A 17725-nucleotide genomic window follows, 5' to 3' on the forward strand; every position below is an offset into this window, starting at 1 on the left:
TGAAGACAATGTCTTCAAAGGGGCTAAGAGCAACCCAGCCGTGTGGGATCACTCACGAACGCAAATCCTAGAAAGAAGACTTGGACACATTCTCTCTCTGGGTGAAGTGACACAGTATAGAGTTGTGTATTCCTTTTTATTTGGGAGCATAAGGAAATGGGGATAATTACACGTACATGTCAAGTGATACACAAACATCCAATAACATAACTTCAAACATGACGTGATTGCAATTTATATTAAAATTAACTAGTTTTGTCTTTGCCATAGGTTCCGAGCCATTACTGCTAGTTGCAGTTCAGTTTGACTTAATTGTATTCGGAATAAGGACCATGAAAGAGGATGTTGTCATGAGAGTCGATCATGACTTCATTATCTTTTCCATTGACTACGATTTCGTATCCGAGACTGTCTTTTGGATGAATCTCAATGCAGACAGTATTAATTGGATTGATATGCAAACCAAGGAAAAGGGAATTCTAATAAAAGGTGGGTCTTGATATATTTTCAGTTGTTTAGACAGTTTTTAATAAGTTAGTGGCTTAGGACAAAACTAATCGTAACTTTGGCAAGTCAAATAAACTATTGGTAGAACTCCTATTTGACTGTTGAAGCTGACTCACACTCTCACATGCTTAGGAAGCTTCACAGGTTCACCCGAGACAAGGTGAAAGTCAAATCCACTTATATTTAAAAAGAAAAAAAGCTAAGGAAAAATTGAGTGCTCATATTTCTAAACTGATACTTTTAACAAAATAATTTTAAGAAACAGCAATACCAGGTGGATTCACACACCTAATCCTGCCTGCAAGTTTTAGATGACAGACTGAAGGAAAGATTTCATCAAGTTCCTCCAGGAAGAAAACATACAAGTTGACAAAGTCCCATATGACAGATGATGTTATCCTACTAAAGTCCCTCATGAATGGCATAGGAATAATATGTGTCACTTGGGACAATTGCTCAGAAGGCCAACAATCCCTTGCTGTAGAGTTGATGATGGTTGAAATCTGCAGCTTATTTATTTATTTTTATTTATTTTGTCCAATACACAATACATATTGAGGCGAATAGACATGAAGTATTATATATAAAGAAAAGATATGAAAATAGAGGAGAAGATATATGAAAGGGAGAAAAGATATATGATATATGGGATAAGGAGAGACAATTGGACAGGGGACGAAAGGCACACTGGTGCACTTATTTACTTCCCTTACTGACCTCTTAGGAACCTGGAGAGGTCAATCGTGGATAGTCTAAGGGAGAAATGTTGGGGGTTAGGGGTTGACACTATTGAGTCCGGTAATGAGTTTGAGCTTCTATGAGCTTCTAGTCTATAAATGTAAAGATTCTTCCAGTGTACACTAAGAGAGAGACAGTAACAGCAGAACTGACCCCTAAAAAAGCATCCTTTTGTGTCTATTGGTCAACTATGAGTATTTTTGAGGATTGTCTAAGAAGATGGATTTCAAGCACAATTAACACTGAACAATTTACCAATAACAGTCGTAACTGTTCAGCCTTAAACCAGAGATATTCTGCACAAAACCCTCTGAACAGGATGTCTTTTCCCTTATATGGCTATTTAAAAAAACAATTTGTAATAAAATTTTGCTTTTCAATTACTGACTTCATAGGAGATGTTGGCTGATATTTCCCATTCACATGTTTGTAAATCTTAACAATAGACAGTTCATTTCTATCATTTCAAACATTGGATTGCAGGCATCAAATCTGACAGTATAGCAGTGGACTGGTTAGGAAGGAACCTTTACTGGACTGATGGTATCTCAGGACAGATCTTGGCTACATAGTTGAATACCACTTGGAAGGGAAATCCTGTCTATACAGTGGTTCTTGAGGATCTGGAGCAACCACAGTCATTAGTTCTCCACCCACTGGATAGGTAAGCCTTTTCTATTTTGCTTGGGCTTGTTGGAATGGTTCAAAAGAATTAGGAATAGATCTCAGAAACAAGATGGATAGATGAGTCCATTGAGTCGCTAATGTTGTCTTTTTAGAGAAGATATTTCAGTGGGGGATGACTTGAAAACACTGTCTGAGCTCATGTTGATATGTGGTCAGGTCTGTCCAGTTACGGTATACGATTGAATCGTAATTGATAAGGCAAATGGATATTTTTAGAGAGAAGAAACTAGGAGTACAGTTCTATTGATTCTGCTTGATTTATTTATTATTTATTAAATTTATATGCTGCCCAACTCACTTTACAAAGTGATCCTGGGCAATTAACCATGAAAGTGATAAATATTCAAATATTAACCACAGTAGACACAAAATTTTAAAAACCAAAGGCAAGATTGTTCGCAGCTTTTGATATTCTGATCATCAAATTTATTTGGCCTGCTGTGTAACAGTTGTTTGTTTTGTCCAGTACACAATAATACACAATGAGGGTTAGAGAGGATATAATCAGGTAGAATGTATTAAAGGGGGAATAGAGGAGAAAATAAAGGAGTGAAATATAACTATGAGAGAATAGCAGGAAAAGATATAGGTATAGAAGAGAAGATATATGAGATACAGGAGAGACAATAGGGCAGGGGACAGTAGGCACTCTGGTGCACTTATGTACGCCCCTTACTGACCTCTTATGAACTTGGTGAGGTTAGGCCGTGCCCCATAAAAGCACTGGATGAACATATACTGGCAGTTCATTTAATAAGGAGATTCCACTCTTTTCCTGGGATTATTCAGTGTCTGTAACGGTTTCATCATTAGGCTTATGATGCCCAGTTTACATTCCCTTGACATCAGAGTCAAGTGAAGCTTCTCCACACTTGAATGTGATGGGATAGGTGAGAAATACTCAGCTGAAGTTGAATCCCGAAGGATTGTTTTGTGGACAACGTGGAATTGTCTACCTGGGACTGGCTGCAGCCTTCTGAAGGAGTAGATGCATGACTTGAACTTTCCCTATGTCTTTTTTCAGATTCACCTAATTTACTAGCTATGGCAGTGTTTCTCAACCTTGGCCACTTGAAGATATCTGGACTTCAACTCCCAGAAGTCCCCAGCCAGCGAATGCTGGCTGGGGAATTCTGGGAGTTGAAGTCCAAATATCTTCAAGTGGCCAAGGTTGGGAAACACTGAGCTAGGGTAGGACAGAGCTATGTATACAAGGCAACCCTGAATTGAGCTTCACCAGAGAGCAAGATGCTGTTACAGATTGGAAGAGGCTGCCACATAGGACTAGCAAGCATAACACACTATTTTGAAGACACACACTGGCTACCAGTATGCTATCAGGCAGAGTCCCTGGAACTTGTCATATGAAGCACTGTGTGGCTAAGCCAGAGCGCCTGATAGTGTGCCTTTCCTCATACCTTCCTGTTTATCTAGTTAAGAGCTAGAAAAGATGCATTTTTAAGATGGTTCAAAATGGCTGGATATTAGCTTGATCTGAAGAGGGTATTTTTTAGCACAAGGTTGCAGCATTCCCTCCCTTTGAATAAAGGTTGCAGTGAGCCTTTTAAACCTACAAGCCAATTTAATATGTATTGACCCTGCTCTGCAGTCTGGTTTAGTATTGTTTCATGTTTTAAAGTTTAAATTTTAACAACATTTTAATATCTTTCTTGGGACTTTTTATTGAATCATCATTATTTTTTATTAAGATAGCTTCTTGCTCTTCTCCTTTATTGGTAAGAGGACTAAATTAGAGTCTATAATACCATGTTGCACTACTTGAAGCTCTTCAATTTTGCCTTAATTTTGTTAGTCACCTTGCTTACTCTTAGCTGCAGAAATACACATGTGCACACACACAAACACATGGAGTATAATATGCACATGGGATAGAAATGACCCTTAGCTTGGGAATGGAATAGAATCTCAAAATGAAAACTTGTCTCAGATTACCAAAAATTTTAAATGATGTAGATGCAAAATAATTAACAATGTTTTTATTTAGTTTGGCTCTAATACTATTTAAAGGCAAATGCAATGGCCCATTTGAAGGGTTAGGCTTAGACCCCAGATGTATTAAGCTTTAACAGAGTAGTCTACACTCCCCCAAGCTCCATGCTTAATGGGAGCCACGGTATATGATGCCACGATTGTGCTGAAACTGTAGATCTGATTCATGATTGGATAAAAAGAGAGTGGTGATCTAACTTTAAATTCCAAAGAATGTAGGATTTATATGAAGAGACATTAATCAAAAGAATTCTGATACTAATGTTTCCCTAGATTGAAATCATCTGAAATACTAGTGGGTCTTCTTGTCTGGTACCCTAAATAAAATGTACAATGAAGGCCATCTAACTTGGTGGTCAATAACTCTTCTAGAAAGCATTGTAAGCCATAGTAGTTGAATTCCATTCTAAAAATATATGTCACATTATCCTCTCTTTCCTAGATTTATGTACTGGTGTGAAATAGGCGTTGAATCCATAATCAAGAAAGCAGGGATGGAGGGAAGTAATAAAGAAGTGATAATTGATAATGGACTTGGTTGGCCCACAAGCCTAGCCATTGATTTCTTGAGCTGGAGAATTTTCTGGTCTGATGACAAGTTTCACTCCATTGGCTCAGCCTCTTTGGATGGTAGCGATATGAAGGTATTGCCAACTATATGTACATAACGTTTATGGAAGCAGGCAAGAATTTATTTGAGTTCTTTGTTTTAAACCAGAGGTGTCAAACTCAATTTCATTGAGGGCCGTATCGGGGCTGTATTTGACCTCGGGGCGGGGTGGGAGAGGCCAGGATGGGTGTGGCCAGCTCAATGTCACTCCTGTGATGGCCCAAGCACTCTGCCAGCAAAAACAGGCTCCTGAGTTCCGTTTTCAGCTGTCATTCATTCATTCATTCATTCATTCATTCATTCATTCATTCATTTATTCATTAGATTTGTATGCCGCCCCTCTCCATAGACTCGGGGCGGCTAACAACAATAATAAAACAATATGTACAAATCTAATATTTAAGTTAATTTTTTTAAAAAACCCTTATTTGAGAAACCAATCATACAAACAGACATACCATGCATAAATTTTATAAGCCTAGGGGGAGGAAATATCTCAGTTCCCCCATGCCTGACGACAGAGGTGGGTTTTAAGGAGCTTACGAAAGGCAAGGAGGGTGGAGGCAACTCTGATCTCTGGGGAGAGTTGGTTCCAGAGGGTCAGGGCCGCCACAGAGAAGGCTCTTCCCCTGGGTCCCGCCAAATGGCATTGTTTAGTCGAGGGGACCCGGAGAAGGCCAACTCTGTGGGACCTAACTGGTCGCTGGGATTCGTGCGGCAGACGGTGGTCATGGCCTCTTGCAACGGAGCCCTGTTTTCACTGGCAAAAGGTTGCAGAAGGCCGTGGCAGCCCAAACCGGAGCTTGGGAGCCTATTTTCATTGGCAGAAGCACCGAGGACTGATCCTTCACTGTTTCCAGGGTAGCCCCACAGACCAGATCTAAGTATCCTGTTGGCCACATCCGGCCCCCGGGCCTTGAATTTGACACCCCTGTTTTAAAGGAAAGTGTCAATTCTGATAATGTCATCATCTTGTTCTTTTCTGGGTAGCAGAAATAAATAAATAAATAATAATAATAATAATAATAATAATAATAATAATAATAATAATAATAATAATTTATTAGATTTGTATGCCACACTTCTTTGAAACTAGGGGAATGTGTCCAACTTCCAGATCTTTTAGTGTGTCTGAAAATAAAATCTCAGTCCCTGAGCTGTGATGCATCTCTTAACAATATTTTTTCCCTTAGATATTTCAGATGAATGAGATACATAGTCCTTTCTCAGTGAGTGTGTTTGAAGACTACATCTTTTGGTCTGACTTGCAAACAAGGATAGTACAGAAGATAGACAAAAGGACAGCCAAAAATAGAACAGTTCTCCTAAAGAGTCATGGACAACCATATGGATTAAAGGTATTGCACAAGTAGTACACATTATGGAAAGGTTGATGACTGGAACAAGTGCCTATTTTTATTTTACTTTGCCAACGGCATGTCTCTAGCTTTAAATGAATAAATGTTAAGGCAGGTTTATTTGGCCTGGATCTTCAAATATGCATGAGCCATATCCATGAGCTTCAAAAAGTATGAGCCAAGCCCCATACTTTGTCAGACTAAAGCTGCGTCAATACTGATATTGTATTGTGTTTATATTGTAACTGATAATAGAATTTTGACCAGGAATAAGTCATTTATACGAAAAGCTACTGTTGGTCATAGCGTAATTTGTTCAGAATGGGACAATTCACCATAGCCAAGTCTCTGTGGCCATCTGACCATGGCTAACGTGCCGTGGAACAATTCACCTCGGGACAATTTAACAATTCAATTTAATTATTTTAAATACATAAAAATTATGTTTTCATTCACATTTCATTTTGTCCCTCCTTCTTCTTCTTCATTCCAGCAGAAGTCCCTCACTGAGCTAAGCTAGTTTCCCTAAATAATAATAATAATAATAATAATAATAATAATAATAATAATAATAATAATAATTTATTAGATTTGTATGCCGCCCCTTTCCGAGGACTATTGCAATAATTTCAAATTTAGGTATTTTTGCAACAATCTTGGCTTATTAAAATAAGTTTTATATGGTAGAATAAGAAACTTCATAAAATGGGGCAGAATTCCCTTGACAAATATCTGAGTTAGCAACAGAAATTTTGGACTAAATTGTAGTCGCAAGTCCGAGAACTTACCTGTAGTTCTAAAACTAACAGGATCTTTCATAAATCTTACGTTATTTCGGTCAAACTTTTCTTATTTCAGAAATTTCTCCTCTATTAATAGAACTGGTTTATTTCTTTTGCTCAATCTACCTTCATATGGGATAAATGAAAAAATAATGTTGATTGGTATTGAACATTAAGAAAACAAGGGTAACGTCAACCAGTATGCTTATAGTGACCATACACTTGATGGCAGAGAAGTGAAGGTGATAACACTGTTTAGTTTTCTTGGACTCATAAAGATGGTAGGAAAAAAGACTATGGCAATCGTGAAGAATACTATTGCAGAAGAGACGGAGTAACGACTCGGACACCAGAGCTGGATTTAAACTTGGGTCATTTTATTATAATAAATTTGCATAATTTATTAATTAAATTAGCACGAATTAGCATAAATTTGCATAATCAACATACTCAACTATGACCCGGAAACAGTGGACCTGCAGGGTCAAACAAACACTTCCGGGGCGGAAATGACGTAAAAGGTCAACATTCCTGGGCAACTAAGGGCGTAGTCGATGCTGGTCCAGGTGAGGGACCTCTCCCTCACCTGAGACCCTGCCATGCACTCGCATGAGGGGGGTCCCGCCGGCTCACCCCTACCCTGGGACTTCAATAGCGGGACCCAAAGACAGGTTCCCCCCAAGTGCGCAGGTAGCACCCACCATGGGCTTGGAGAGAACCTGTCAATCATCCCCAAAGATGCCCAAGGGAGAACGCGCAGTTGCTGAACCACCACCCAGATTTCCGCCCCTAACCTGCCACGGAGCGGGGGTCAGATCTCTATCTTGGCCCCCCGACTCCCCCCTCTATCTGCGCCAGCTCACGCAGAGACACTGCAGGTCCAATAGGGAAAATGGTGTTCCTCAGTTCTGACAGAGGAAGACCAGCAGCCAGGTAAAGCCACAGCTGATCTATGGTGATGCGGGGATGGGCCACAACCACCCCGCCTAACTTTCTGACTACCGTACCCGGGCCTTAACTCCCCGTCTAACCCGGTGAAGGGCCCTAAGGGAAAATGGCGTCCCACCAGCGATCCCCCAAGAGGATCTCGACCACACCACCTGCGTGGAGGGCCGCACAGTGCGAAGCCCCCGCAGGCTTCGCGAACCTGGCAGATCGAAAACGACCCCCAGGCCCACACCGGTCCTTGCCACCACGGTGCAAGGCCCACCACCTGGGCGCCGCAATGGGATGCAGCCCTCCCAGTACCATCTGGGCGCAGCAATGGGATGCCGCCCTCCCAGCACCAACTGGGCGCAGCAATGGGATGCCGCCCTCCCAGCACACATCCAGGCACAGCAATGGAATGCCGCCCCCGGCACAAACTGGGCGCAGCAATGAGATGCCGCCCTCCCAGCACTAACTGGGCGCAGCAATGGAATGCCGCCCTCCCAGCACACATCCAGGCGCAGCAATGGGATGCCGACCCCCGGCACCGACTGGGCGCAGCAATGGGATGCCGCCCTCCCAGTCCCAACTGGGCGCAGCAATGGGATGCCGCCCTCCCAGCACCAACTGGGCGCAGCAATGGGATGCCGCCCTCCCAGCACACCTCTGAGCGCAACGATGGGATGCCGCCCCTGGCCACCGACTGGGCGCAGCAATGGGATGCCGCCCTCCCAGCCCCACTGGGCGCAGCAATGGGATGCCGCCCCCCCGACACCACCTGGGCGCAGCAATGGGATGCCGCCCTCCCAGGACCAACTGGGCGCAGCAACGTGATGTCACCCTCCCAGCACCTCCTGGGCGCAGCAATGGGATGCCGCCCTCCCAGGACCACCTGGGCGCAGCAATGGGATGCCGCCCTCCCAGCAATAGCGGTGGAAACGCCCGTCCCACCGCACACCCCGTCTCCCCAGCCAGACAGCCAGGACCCAGCCGCCACGACGGCAGGGTCCCCACCCCGATGGTAACTTGTTGCTGAGTGGTCTCGGAGCGCTCTGACCCCAAGCAACACCGTCGGTCGCGTCCTGGCGGGGTTGAATAGAAGGGGACCAAAGGAGGAACCTGGCCTAAGATCTTACCCGGACCCTCAACAGGCCGTTCGTACCCTAAAACAGGCCGTTGACCGCCGGCGGGCGACTTCCCGAATCCTCCGTATCGAGAGGCCGTTACCGCACTAGTGGCAGCGCCTCTCGAGAACGAGCGTTCCCGAATGGCGGGATCCATACCTGGCCTGGCCAAACCCTACATACTAGCGCCCACCTACTGAAGTAATGAGATGGAAGGCACCAAATTGACCCGGCGGCCCGCAATGCGGCCCCGGCCCAACTTTCCCGCACTGTCACACTGCGGAAGACGCCATAAAACCAATAACCCCGCCCCCGCCTTAAACAAGGCGAAGCCGGCCAACCTGGACCTAATAGTCCAACCGAAAGGCCACGCTGCCTAAGCTGGACACCAATATGGCCAGGTACACAACTGGGGCAGGCCAGCTATAGGGGTAACCCGTGTACTGCCTGCCATCCCAAACAGTTCACCTGCCCGCTGCGAAGCCCCCCCCTGGGTGCCAGACACTCCCAAGAGTGCCGCAGCCCAGTAAGCCTCGACTCTTTACTGCACAGTAGCCCCCCGGCCCCTAGGTGGACAGGAAAAGCCCCTGGTGACATCCGTGCCCGCAGGGCCAGGGTCCGAAACCAGGACAACTGACCATGGGACAAGGCGTCACAACCCCGTTATCTAACCCGGGGACATGCCTAGCTAAAAACAGTGTGGTCAGGGACAAGGACCTGTGCCCAAAAAAAAAAAAAATTGGCGGACAAGCCGCATGACCCTGTCCCTCTTGGAGGACAGGGCGTTCACAACACGGACAACCACTAGGCTGTCACACCAAAATGCACAGTCCTGCCCCCCAAACCGCTCACCCCAAAGCTCTAGAGCCACTATCAAGGGGGAGAGCTACCAAAAGGGTCAAATCCCTAACCAAAGAAGAGGCCCCCATTCAGGAGGCCACGCAGACCAGCCCACTGGTCACCCAACACAACCCAAAGCGCGAGTACATGCCGTACCAGAACACAACTGCAAATCAGCTTCCAAAAGAAGCTCTTGCTTCCAAAAAGACAACCCATCAAAGCGTTTTAAGAACTCCGCCACACGCAGAGGTCAGCCCTGACCCCTGCACATAAGCGGGTACGATAATGGGGCAAACAGAGCCCCTTCATCGCAGTACATAACCACCTAGAAAAACCCTGCCCGGCACCACGACCCGGCGGGCAAAATGAAGTATCCCAGCTAGGTCCCGGAGCTGCCGAAGAGTGACCTTCCCGCAGCCCCAGAACCGTACCAAGGTGATCCCTGATTTGTGCCAACTTGACCAGGGGCAAACTAGAAGATTGCACCTCTGAGTCCAATTCAATACCGAGGAAGGTAATCCCGGTGGCGGGGCCCTCGGTCCCTGTAGAGGCTAAAGGCACCCCCAACAGAGCGCAAAGGGCTTCGAAGACCCGCATTGGAGCAAAGCAGTGCTCTGCACGCGCAGTCCCCGCCACCAAGAAACCCTCAAGGTAGTGAACGCCGAGCCCGGGCCGCTGCGCCTCTTGAGCGCCCACTCCAAGAAGGTGCTCGAGCTCTCCAAAAAGAAAGCATGAGAGGGAGCCACCCGTGGGTAAAACCCCGATCACTTAAAAACACCTATGAAATGGAAGCCCAACAGCGCGAAGCCGTCCGGGTGCATAGGGAAGAGCCGGGATGCTGACTTAAAGTCGCATTTATCCATAAGGGCTCCATCCCCACCCTGCATTACCATGGCCACGACCGCCTCAAAGGATGCGAAGCCGGCCAAACAAAGTTCGTCAGGAACGAAATCCTTCACTGACTCCCTTTTAAGAAAAAACAAGTGGTGAATCAACCTAGATTCATCACCCTTTACCTGTCAGGGGACCACCCTGAATGGGGAGACCCCAAGATTCGGGAAGGGCGGCTCCGGGAAGGGCCCAAGGCCCCTCCCCATGGCCACCTCTTATGCTATCCCGGACCGAACAAGCCGTTATGTCCCACAACCAACCGGAGGTTGTTGAACCCAAAGGCTTGCTCGAACCCCCCATGTAAGGGATCCCGAATCCCTTAGAGAAACCTAGCAAGAGAGCGGCCGCTCTCGAGCGGGGGTGGTCGTCCCTCAACCAACCCCATTGTTGTTGTTGTAGTTGTTGTTATAACTAAATGGGCTGGGCCCAGTTTCCCCCCCCCCCGTAGGTGGGGCTTGTACCCTGGACCCCTTCCCCTCCTAACCGTCCCCTTTCAGGGGCAGGGGTACATTGCAGCGGCATGGGAGCCCCGCCTTCCCGCACGCATGGCTATACATACAAAAAGGGGGGAAACAAGTCCCTCTGCCGCAAGCCCATGACAATGCAGCGAACGGGTCCCACCCTGTGGTGGCCCCCTTGTCCAATCTCCCTGGCCCCGACGGGTAACCGTCAAAAGGGGCGGAGGCCCTCTGGCCTGGGTTGGCGGGGTCAAACCCCCCGCCCCCAACACACCAGGCCCTGGCAAAAGCTGCCCCAGGGGCCTGTGCTCCCGCACTAGGAGCCAGGGGGGGGGGAAGGGGGCAAACCTGGTAGGAGTCCCCCACCCCCCCGAAAAACCCCTAAGAAACTGGGACCGAGTGGCAACCATATTTAAACAATTAGAATAGAATAGAATAGAATAGAATAGAATAGAATAGAATAGAATAGAATAGAATTTTCTTGGCCAAGTGTGATTGGACACACAAGGAATGTGTCTTGGTGCACATGCTCTCAACGTACATAAAATAAAATATACATTTGTCAAGAATCGTGTGGCACAACACTCAATGATTGTCATAGGGGTCAAATAAGCAATGAAGAAGCAATATTAATAAAAATCTTAGGATATATTCAGAGTAGTTCCTTTTTGCTGCTCTGATCTCCCTTGTTAATATTTTTCTGGCCTGATTAAGTTAGATAATAGCTGTAATGAAGTTTGGCCATGATTTACTGAAATAGTAAAGGCCTGGAACAAACTTCCCGCAGACCCAGTAGATGAATCCACAGCAACAGCTTTCAAACATGCCTGGGACAAACATACATCCATCCCAAGACAAAATACAGAAACAGAACAAGGGCAGACTAGAGGGACCAATAGGTCTTTCCCTGCCGTTATATGTCCATGCTTCCCTACAAATATATGACATCATTCCAACCATCATCAGTCTCATTAGGAGTATGATTAATATGTGCTTGTGTACACCATGGTTCTTAATTTACACCTGAGGGAACTGGGGCCACCCAGGCCCCAAGAGGGCAGCAAAAGGCCTCTGCCCAAACAGGCAGCGCAGCAGCATGAAGCTACCGCCAAGGGCCCAACCGTCCTCCGTTTTTATTTTATGCTGTATTTTATTTTTATTGTTTTTCGAGGGCCACGAACCGGGAGGGGCCGCACACGCGAACCCCCCACCCTAGCCCCCCACTTCCCCAAGGGGGCTACCAGAAGGATCCCCCCCCAAAATAGGGGGGGGAGCAGCCAAACGGCCTTCCCGCCGGACCCGAAGCCCCCAAACCGTTCCCCGAGCCTCCGATGACGCTCTCAAAATGGCGACCGCAACACGCGGCCGCCTTTTACCGAGTGGGGTGGGGGTGGGGGCCTCACGCGGGACTCCTGCCGCCAGCCCGTTGCTGCCCAAGACTCCTGGAAGATGGGCAGACCGCCAGCCTCGGATGGGCGAAGCGCGCTGCTAGCGACGAGCAGTGCCCCAAGCCTCTAACGAGGCCCGAAATGACGGCCGCCTCCACGCGGCCGCCGAAAGGCTCCAAGAGCAGACAGCCGAGTGTCTGCTCGTGAGCTGGGTCCGGGGCGAAAAGGCCTGCTTCAAGGCCTGCTGCCCTTAAATAGGGCCAGCAGGCCCCGCCCGGACCCAACGTCATGCCCAGCCACGTGGGCAAAGCATTCCCGGCCGAAATCTCGCCTCGCGAGATTTCGGCCGAAAACAAGATGGCGGCCGCCATAGGAAGGGTCCGAGTCTGCCCGGCCCTTCCGCAAAAGCGCCGTGGTGCCGGTAAGTCAGCCGGCGATAATATTTGAATGACATTGCTTGGCCTTTTTATTTTTTAATCTTTGTTATCAATGGTTTTTTTTCCTTTGATGATATATGGCTCTGAAGATTGAATGATGAGAAAGAAGATAGTCACATTCCAGTTATAGATTTGGAGACAGATCTAACAGTCCTATCAAATGAAAGAAAACACAGACAGTCATAAAGTGGATTGACTGCTTTTTTGAAATTATCTGGCTCTTGCCATCTGATGCAAGTAGACAATGGATGAAAATAGTGCAATATACTTTATTGTACATAGTATACACAGTCTGTGTTCCTTTAGTAATTTTTGTGGAGGAACATACAAAGTGCATAATAGAGATGCCCTGAAACTCCTGGTGTAACATTTTCATACTCTTGAAATTTTGGCTTTCAGGTGATGCATGAAGTTCTGCAGGCACCAGCCCCTAACCCATGTGTAGAAGTTGGATGTTCGTATATGTGCCTCTTAAGCCCCAGCAAAAAAGGAAGCTGCCATTGCCCGCCTGAATCTGTACTATCAAGTGATGGAAAGACCTGCATTCCATTAAAGGAGTCAGCATTCATGTTATTGGATGGCCAGACAGATGTTACACAGGTATTACTTTCAATTGGATAATAAAGAGAATGGTAGCTGCAAACCAGTGCGGGGTTGCTACCGGTTGGGCCCAGTATGGCAAACCAGTAGTAGTGGTGAGAGGCTCTGCCCACCCTCCAAAATGTCGTCAAAAAACACTCTGCAAATGCGCAGAAGTGTTACCCCTGCGCTCCCGTTTCTGAACTGGTAGCAGAGGTAAATAGAACCCACTACTATTGCAAAATAATTTTCCCAAATGAAATGTTCTTACAGCTGTTTAATAGGCTGGCACAGCAAAGTGGCTTCTATTTGAATTTTCCTTAGTAACAAGTACATTTATTTATTGATTTGATTTGATTTGATTTGATTTGATTGATTTGATTTGACTGCAGAGACGGGACTGATGAGATTGGATGTATGTAAACTTTCTCCATCTTGGTAGCTGGTGCAATAGTCTTGTTTTTTGAAGTGGTGGGAGGGATCTGTCTTTCTTAGGAGACATTAGCTTAACAGAGAGAAGTGCTGCAAAACAAGAGCCAAGTTACAATGACAGCAGTTCTATGTTAGTCTTTAAATGTTTTTAGTTTAATGTCCTATGGAGTTGAAATTTAAGGATATTGTGGGGCACCTCATTCTCACCATGCGCTGTTGCCATTTATTTCCATTTGTGCTTGCCAGATTGTTGCGCTCATGTTCTCCTTTTTTAAAAAAAATACAACTTTATTAAACTTATCAAAGTATAAAATAAAAATGGAAATGGAAACAATGGGCAAAGAGGGAAGGGGAAGAGAGAGAGAAGTGTAGGTTAAAGAGGAAAGGGAACAGCTACTGACAACTTCTCTTTTCTGCATACTAGAATAAAATATAACATTGCAGCCTCAAATTTCTACTTTTGCATACTTAATATGGACTAGCCTTTTCTAGAGCATACTTGTCTAATCAGCAAATCCCAAAGTCAAAATTTTTGGGGGGTTTTCAAAGTACATTTTATTGAATTTTTTCACATAAACACCCTCCCCCAAATATAATTTCAGTAATACACCTTGTCGTATTATATATTTTTCATATCTAAGGCTATTGTTTTTAACTTAAAGATTCTTATTTCTATTTACAATTTTATACGTGTTGTATATTACATTACAGGGTTTTGACCATCTCTGCTAATTCCATCAGTTTCCAGCCATTCTTCTTCCATTTCTTCCAGTTAGGATATCTTTCTATTTTTATGCATGGAGCATTCTCGCTTCTATCAACATCTAAAACAACAAAGTTCAAAATTCTTTGTTGACTTGTATTATTCTCCCCATACCCATTCCAAATCAATCAAAGGGAAAGTCGTATTGAATTTGGCTCATGCTTCATTAGATTTCAATGGTTATTTTATATATAATTGTGCTAAAACTAGAATCTTGAAGTCCTCTTTGCTTTTCCAGGTAAGCCCAGGAGCTGCCATAGCTATGAGTTTCAGTGTGGTGATACCTATGTCAATTACACTTTGGTCTGCAATGGGAAACCCGACTGCCAAGATGGAATGGATGAAGGCAACCATTGTGCCGTGCCATGTCAAAAACTGTGTGCTCACATTTGTTACAAGTCTCCTCATGGGCCTGTAAGTGAAGACCAGCATTAGAATGTTGATGATGCTTAGGATGATGCTTAAAAATGGATAACATAAGAACTGAAGAGTTGGCCTTCTCGGGTCCCGTCAACTAAAAATGTCGTTTGGCGGGCCCCAGGGGAAGAGCCTTCTCTGTGGCGGCCCCGGCCCTCTGGAACCAGCTCCCCCCTGAGATTAGAACTGCCCCCACCCTCCTTGTCTTTCGCAAGTTACTTAAGACCCACCTATATCGCCAGGCATGGGGGAACTAAGACATCTCCCCCAGGCTTATTATATTTCATGTTTGATGTGTATGTGCTGTATGGTTTTTAATTGTTGAGGTTTTTATATATTTTATTATTAGATTTGTTCCATTATTATACTGTTTTTATTACTGTTGTGAGCCGCCCCAAGTCTTCGGAGAGGGGCGGCATACAAATCTAATAAATTGAATTGAATTGAATTGTAGAAGGAAAAAAATGGGTTAAGGAGATTTGCTTCCTCCTAGGCCAGTGATGGCGAACCTTTTTTTCCTCGGGTGCCAAAAAAGTGTGGGCGTGCACTATTGTGCATGCATGAGTGCCCACACCCATAATTCAATGCCTGTGGAGGGCAAAAACAGCTTCCCCTGTTCCCCGGAGGCCCTCTGGAGGCCAGAAATAGCCCATTTCCCAACTTCTGGTGGTCCCAGTAGGCTCATGTTTTGCCCTCCCCAGGCTCCAAAGGTTTCTCTGGAGCCAGAGGAAGGTAAAAACGCCCTCCTCCATTCTCCCTGGAAGCTCTCTGGTAGCCAAAAACGCCCTCCGAGAGCCTCTGGGTGAGCCAAAAATCAGCTGGCCAGCACACACATGCACTTTGGAGCTGAGCTAGGGCAACGGCTCGTGTGCCAGCAGATATGGCTCCGTGTGCTACCTGTCAAAGGTTCACCATCACTATCCTAAGCTTTATGCTAAAATTCTTTCAAAATAGGAAAAATAGATAGCCATTCTCGAATAATAATACAATATGGACTTGTTGCTACTATTATAGCAAAAGGATAGTGATTGTAACCATGAAAAAATGGGAAATGTCGTATAAAATGCACTGGCGTATAAGACACAGCTTAAGTTTTGAGAGAGGAAAATAGGGGGGGGGGGGAACCCACCTACCAGGTATTCATCTGGCTAGCATCCTTAGTCTGGTCAGCCTCAACTCATTATTTTATCCCCTGGTTAGGGCTGAAAAAAATAATCTTCGGAGGGAGTAGCAATGAAAACAAACCTACAAAAACCTAGGGCTGGAATAAAAACTTTTTTGGAGAGAGTAGGAATGAAAAAAATCCTGCAAGCCAAGAAGATTGTTAGTAACTCATTAGGGGTGGGGGGAAAAAGCTTCAAAAAGCTACATTTGGAGTATAACATGCACCCAAATTTTCAGCCTCTTTTAGGCGGGGAAAGGGTACGCCTTATACTCTGAAAAATACAGTATTTGGGGAGAGGGTTATGACAGTATTAAAATGCAGAGGCATCTTGCTGGCAACAAAGATATATATAATCAAAGCAATAGTTTCCCCAGTTGTAATGTAAAAGCTGCATTATTGTTTGATTGGCTGAATAAAGAAGTAATACTTTCAAACTCTGGTTCTGGTTCCCATGTCTGAGAATAACCTGCATTGTGAGAACCATTAATATAAAACTAGATAAAAGAAAATAAGACTGTTCATTGAAACTGTTGGTAATTAAACTCCAACTATAAAATATTTTGAACAAGAAGTACAAAGGCAAGAGTTGTTGAAGTCTCAGATGGTTGGAAAAATCTGAGGCAGTAGAAAAAGAGACCAGAAAGGCTTCAGGAGTTAAATTATCTTGTTGATGACCTAATCATAATTTGATTAGAACTTGCTGATAGATAATCCTGGTGAGATGATTACTATTAAATCATAAAAAGTCATCAAGCAATGGAAGCAGATTGAAAGTGTAATCTAACAGCAGCAGGGGTGGGTTCTGGATCCTTTTGCTGCCAATTCGCTCAGGGTTGTACCGTACGCGTGCGCCCTCAGCAATAAAAAAAAATAGCTGCTGCGCATGTGCAGAAACAAAATCCAAGATGGTGGCACCCAAGGAGACACCAACAGAATTAGTTCTGTGACATCATCACTAAGTTAAAGTACCAATTAGAACCGGTAGGAACCCACCTCTGAACAGCAGGGGTATCCAACCTTGGCAACTTTAAAACCTGTGGACTTCAACTCCCAGAATTCCACCAACAAATAGCTCTTGAAGTTGCCAAGGTTGGACACCCCCTTCCTTAGAGCAAGAGAATAAGACTAAATGCAAGTGTTTTAAAAGAAAACCGGAAACCATCTCTTTATATCTTTGGGGTTTTTTCTTTCTTGATTTTTCTTTCATTTTCTGTTATTACTTTCCCCTTTTCTTTTTCTTTAAATGTGAATTGTTTTACTTTGTAAAAAAAATTCTTTAGTGAAACATAATTTTTTTTGGGGGGAACCCCAATGCCTTCAAATGTATTACTTAAGCGCATACTTGCAAATTAAATCTCAATTTGTATTTGGACTCTGTGTTTCCAGAGAATCAACCCTGGAGGGCAGAGTGAGGAGAAGGAGAAATAGTTGTTATTACTTAAGCGCAAATTAAATCTCAATTTGTATTTGGACTCTGTGTTTCCAGAAGCAACCCTTGGAGGGCAGAGTAAGGAGAAGGAGAAATAGTGAAACTTTACATAGGTAATAACGCCTGTTTTCTAATTTTCAGCAATGTGCTTGCAATGAGGGGTTCATCTTAAGAAATGATGGG

At 44.9% G+C, this 17725-nt stretch overlaps 1 long non-coding RNA gene across 1 annotated transcript; it reads left to right on the plus strand.

Annotated features, from left to right (window-relative positions):
- Positions 1–1706: 1706 nt before the first annotated feature.
- LOC139156050 (uncharacterized) lies at positions 1707–13380 on the plus strand. Its single transcript, XR_011557195.1, has 4 exons — positions 1707–1909; positions 4385–4586; positions 5746–5910; positions 13157–13380. It is a non-coding gene; the product is annotated as an uncharacterized lncRNA (long non-coding RNA).
- Positions 13381–17725: the final 4345 nt, after the last annotated feature.

Source organism: Erythrolamprus reginae, unplaced genomic scaffold (genome assembly GCF_031021105.1).
Source record: "Erythrolamprus reginae isolate rEryReg1 unplaced genomic scaffold, rEryReg1.hap1 scaffold_250, whole genome shotgun sequence".
In the NCBI taxonomy this organism is placed as follows: domain Eukaryota; kingdom Metazoa; phylum Chordata; class Lepidosauria; order Squamata; family Dipsadidae; genus Erythrolamprus; species Erythrolamprus reginae.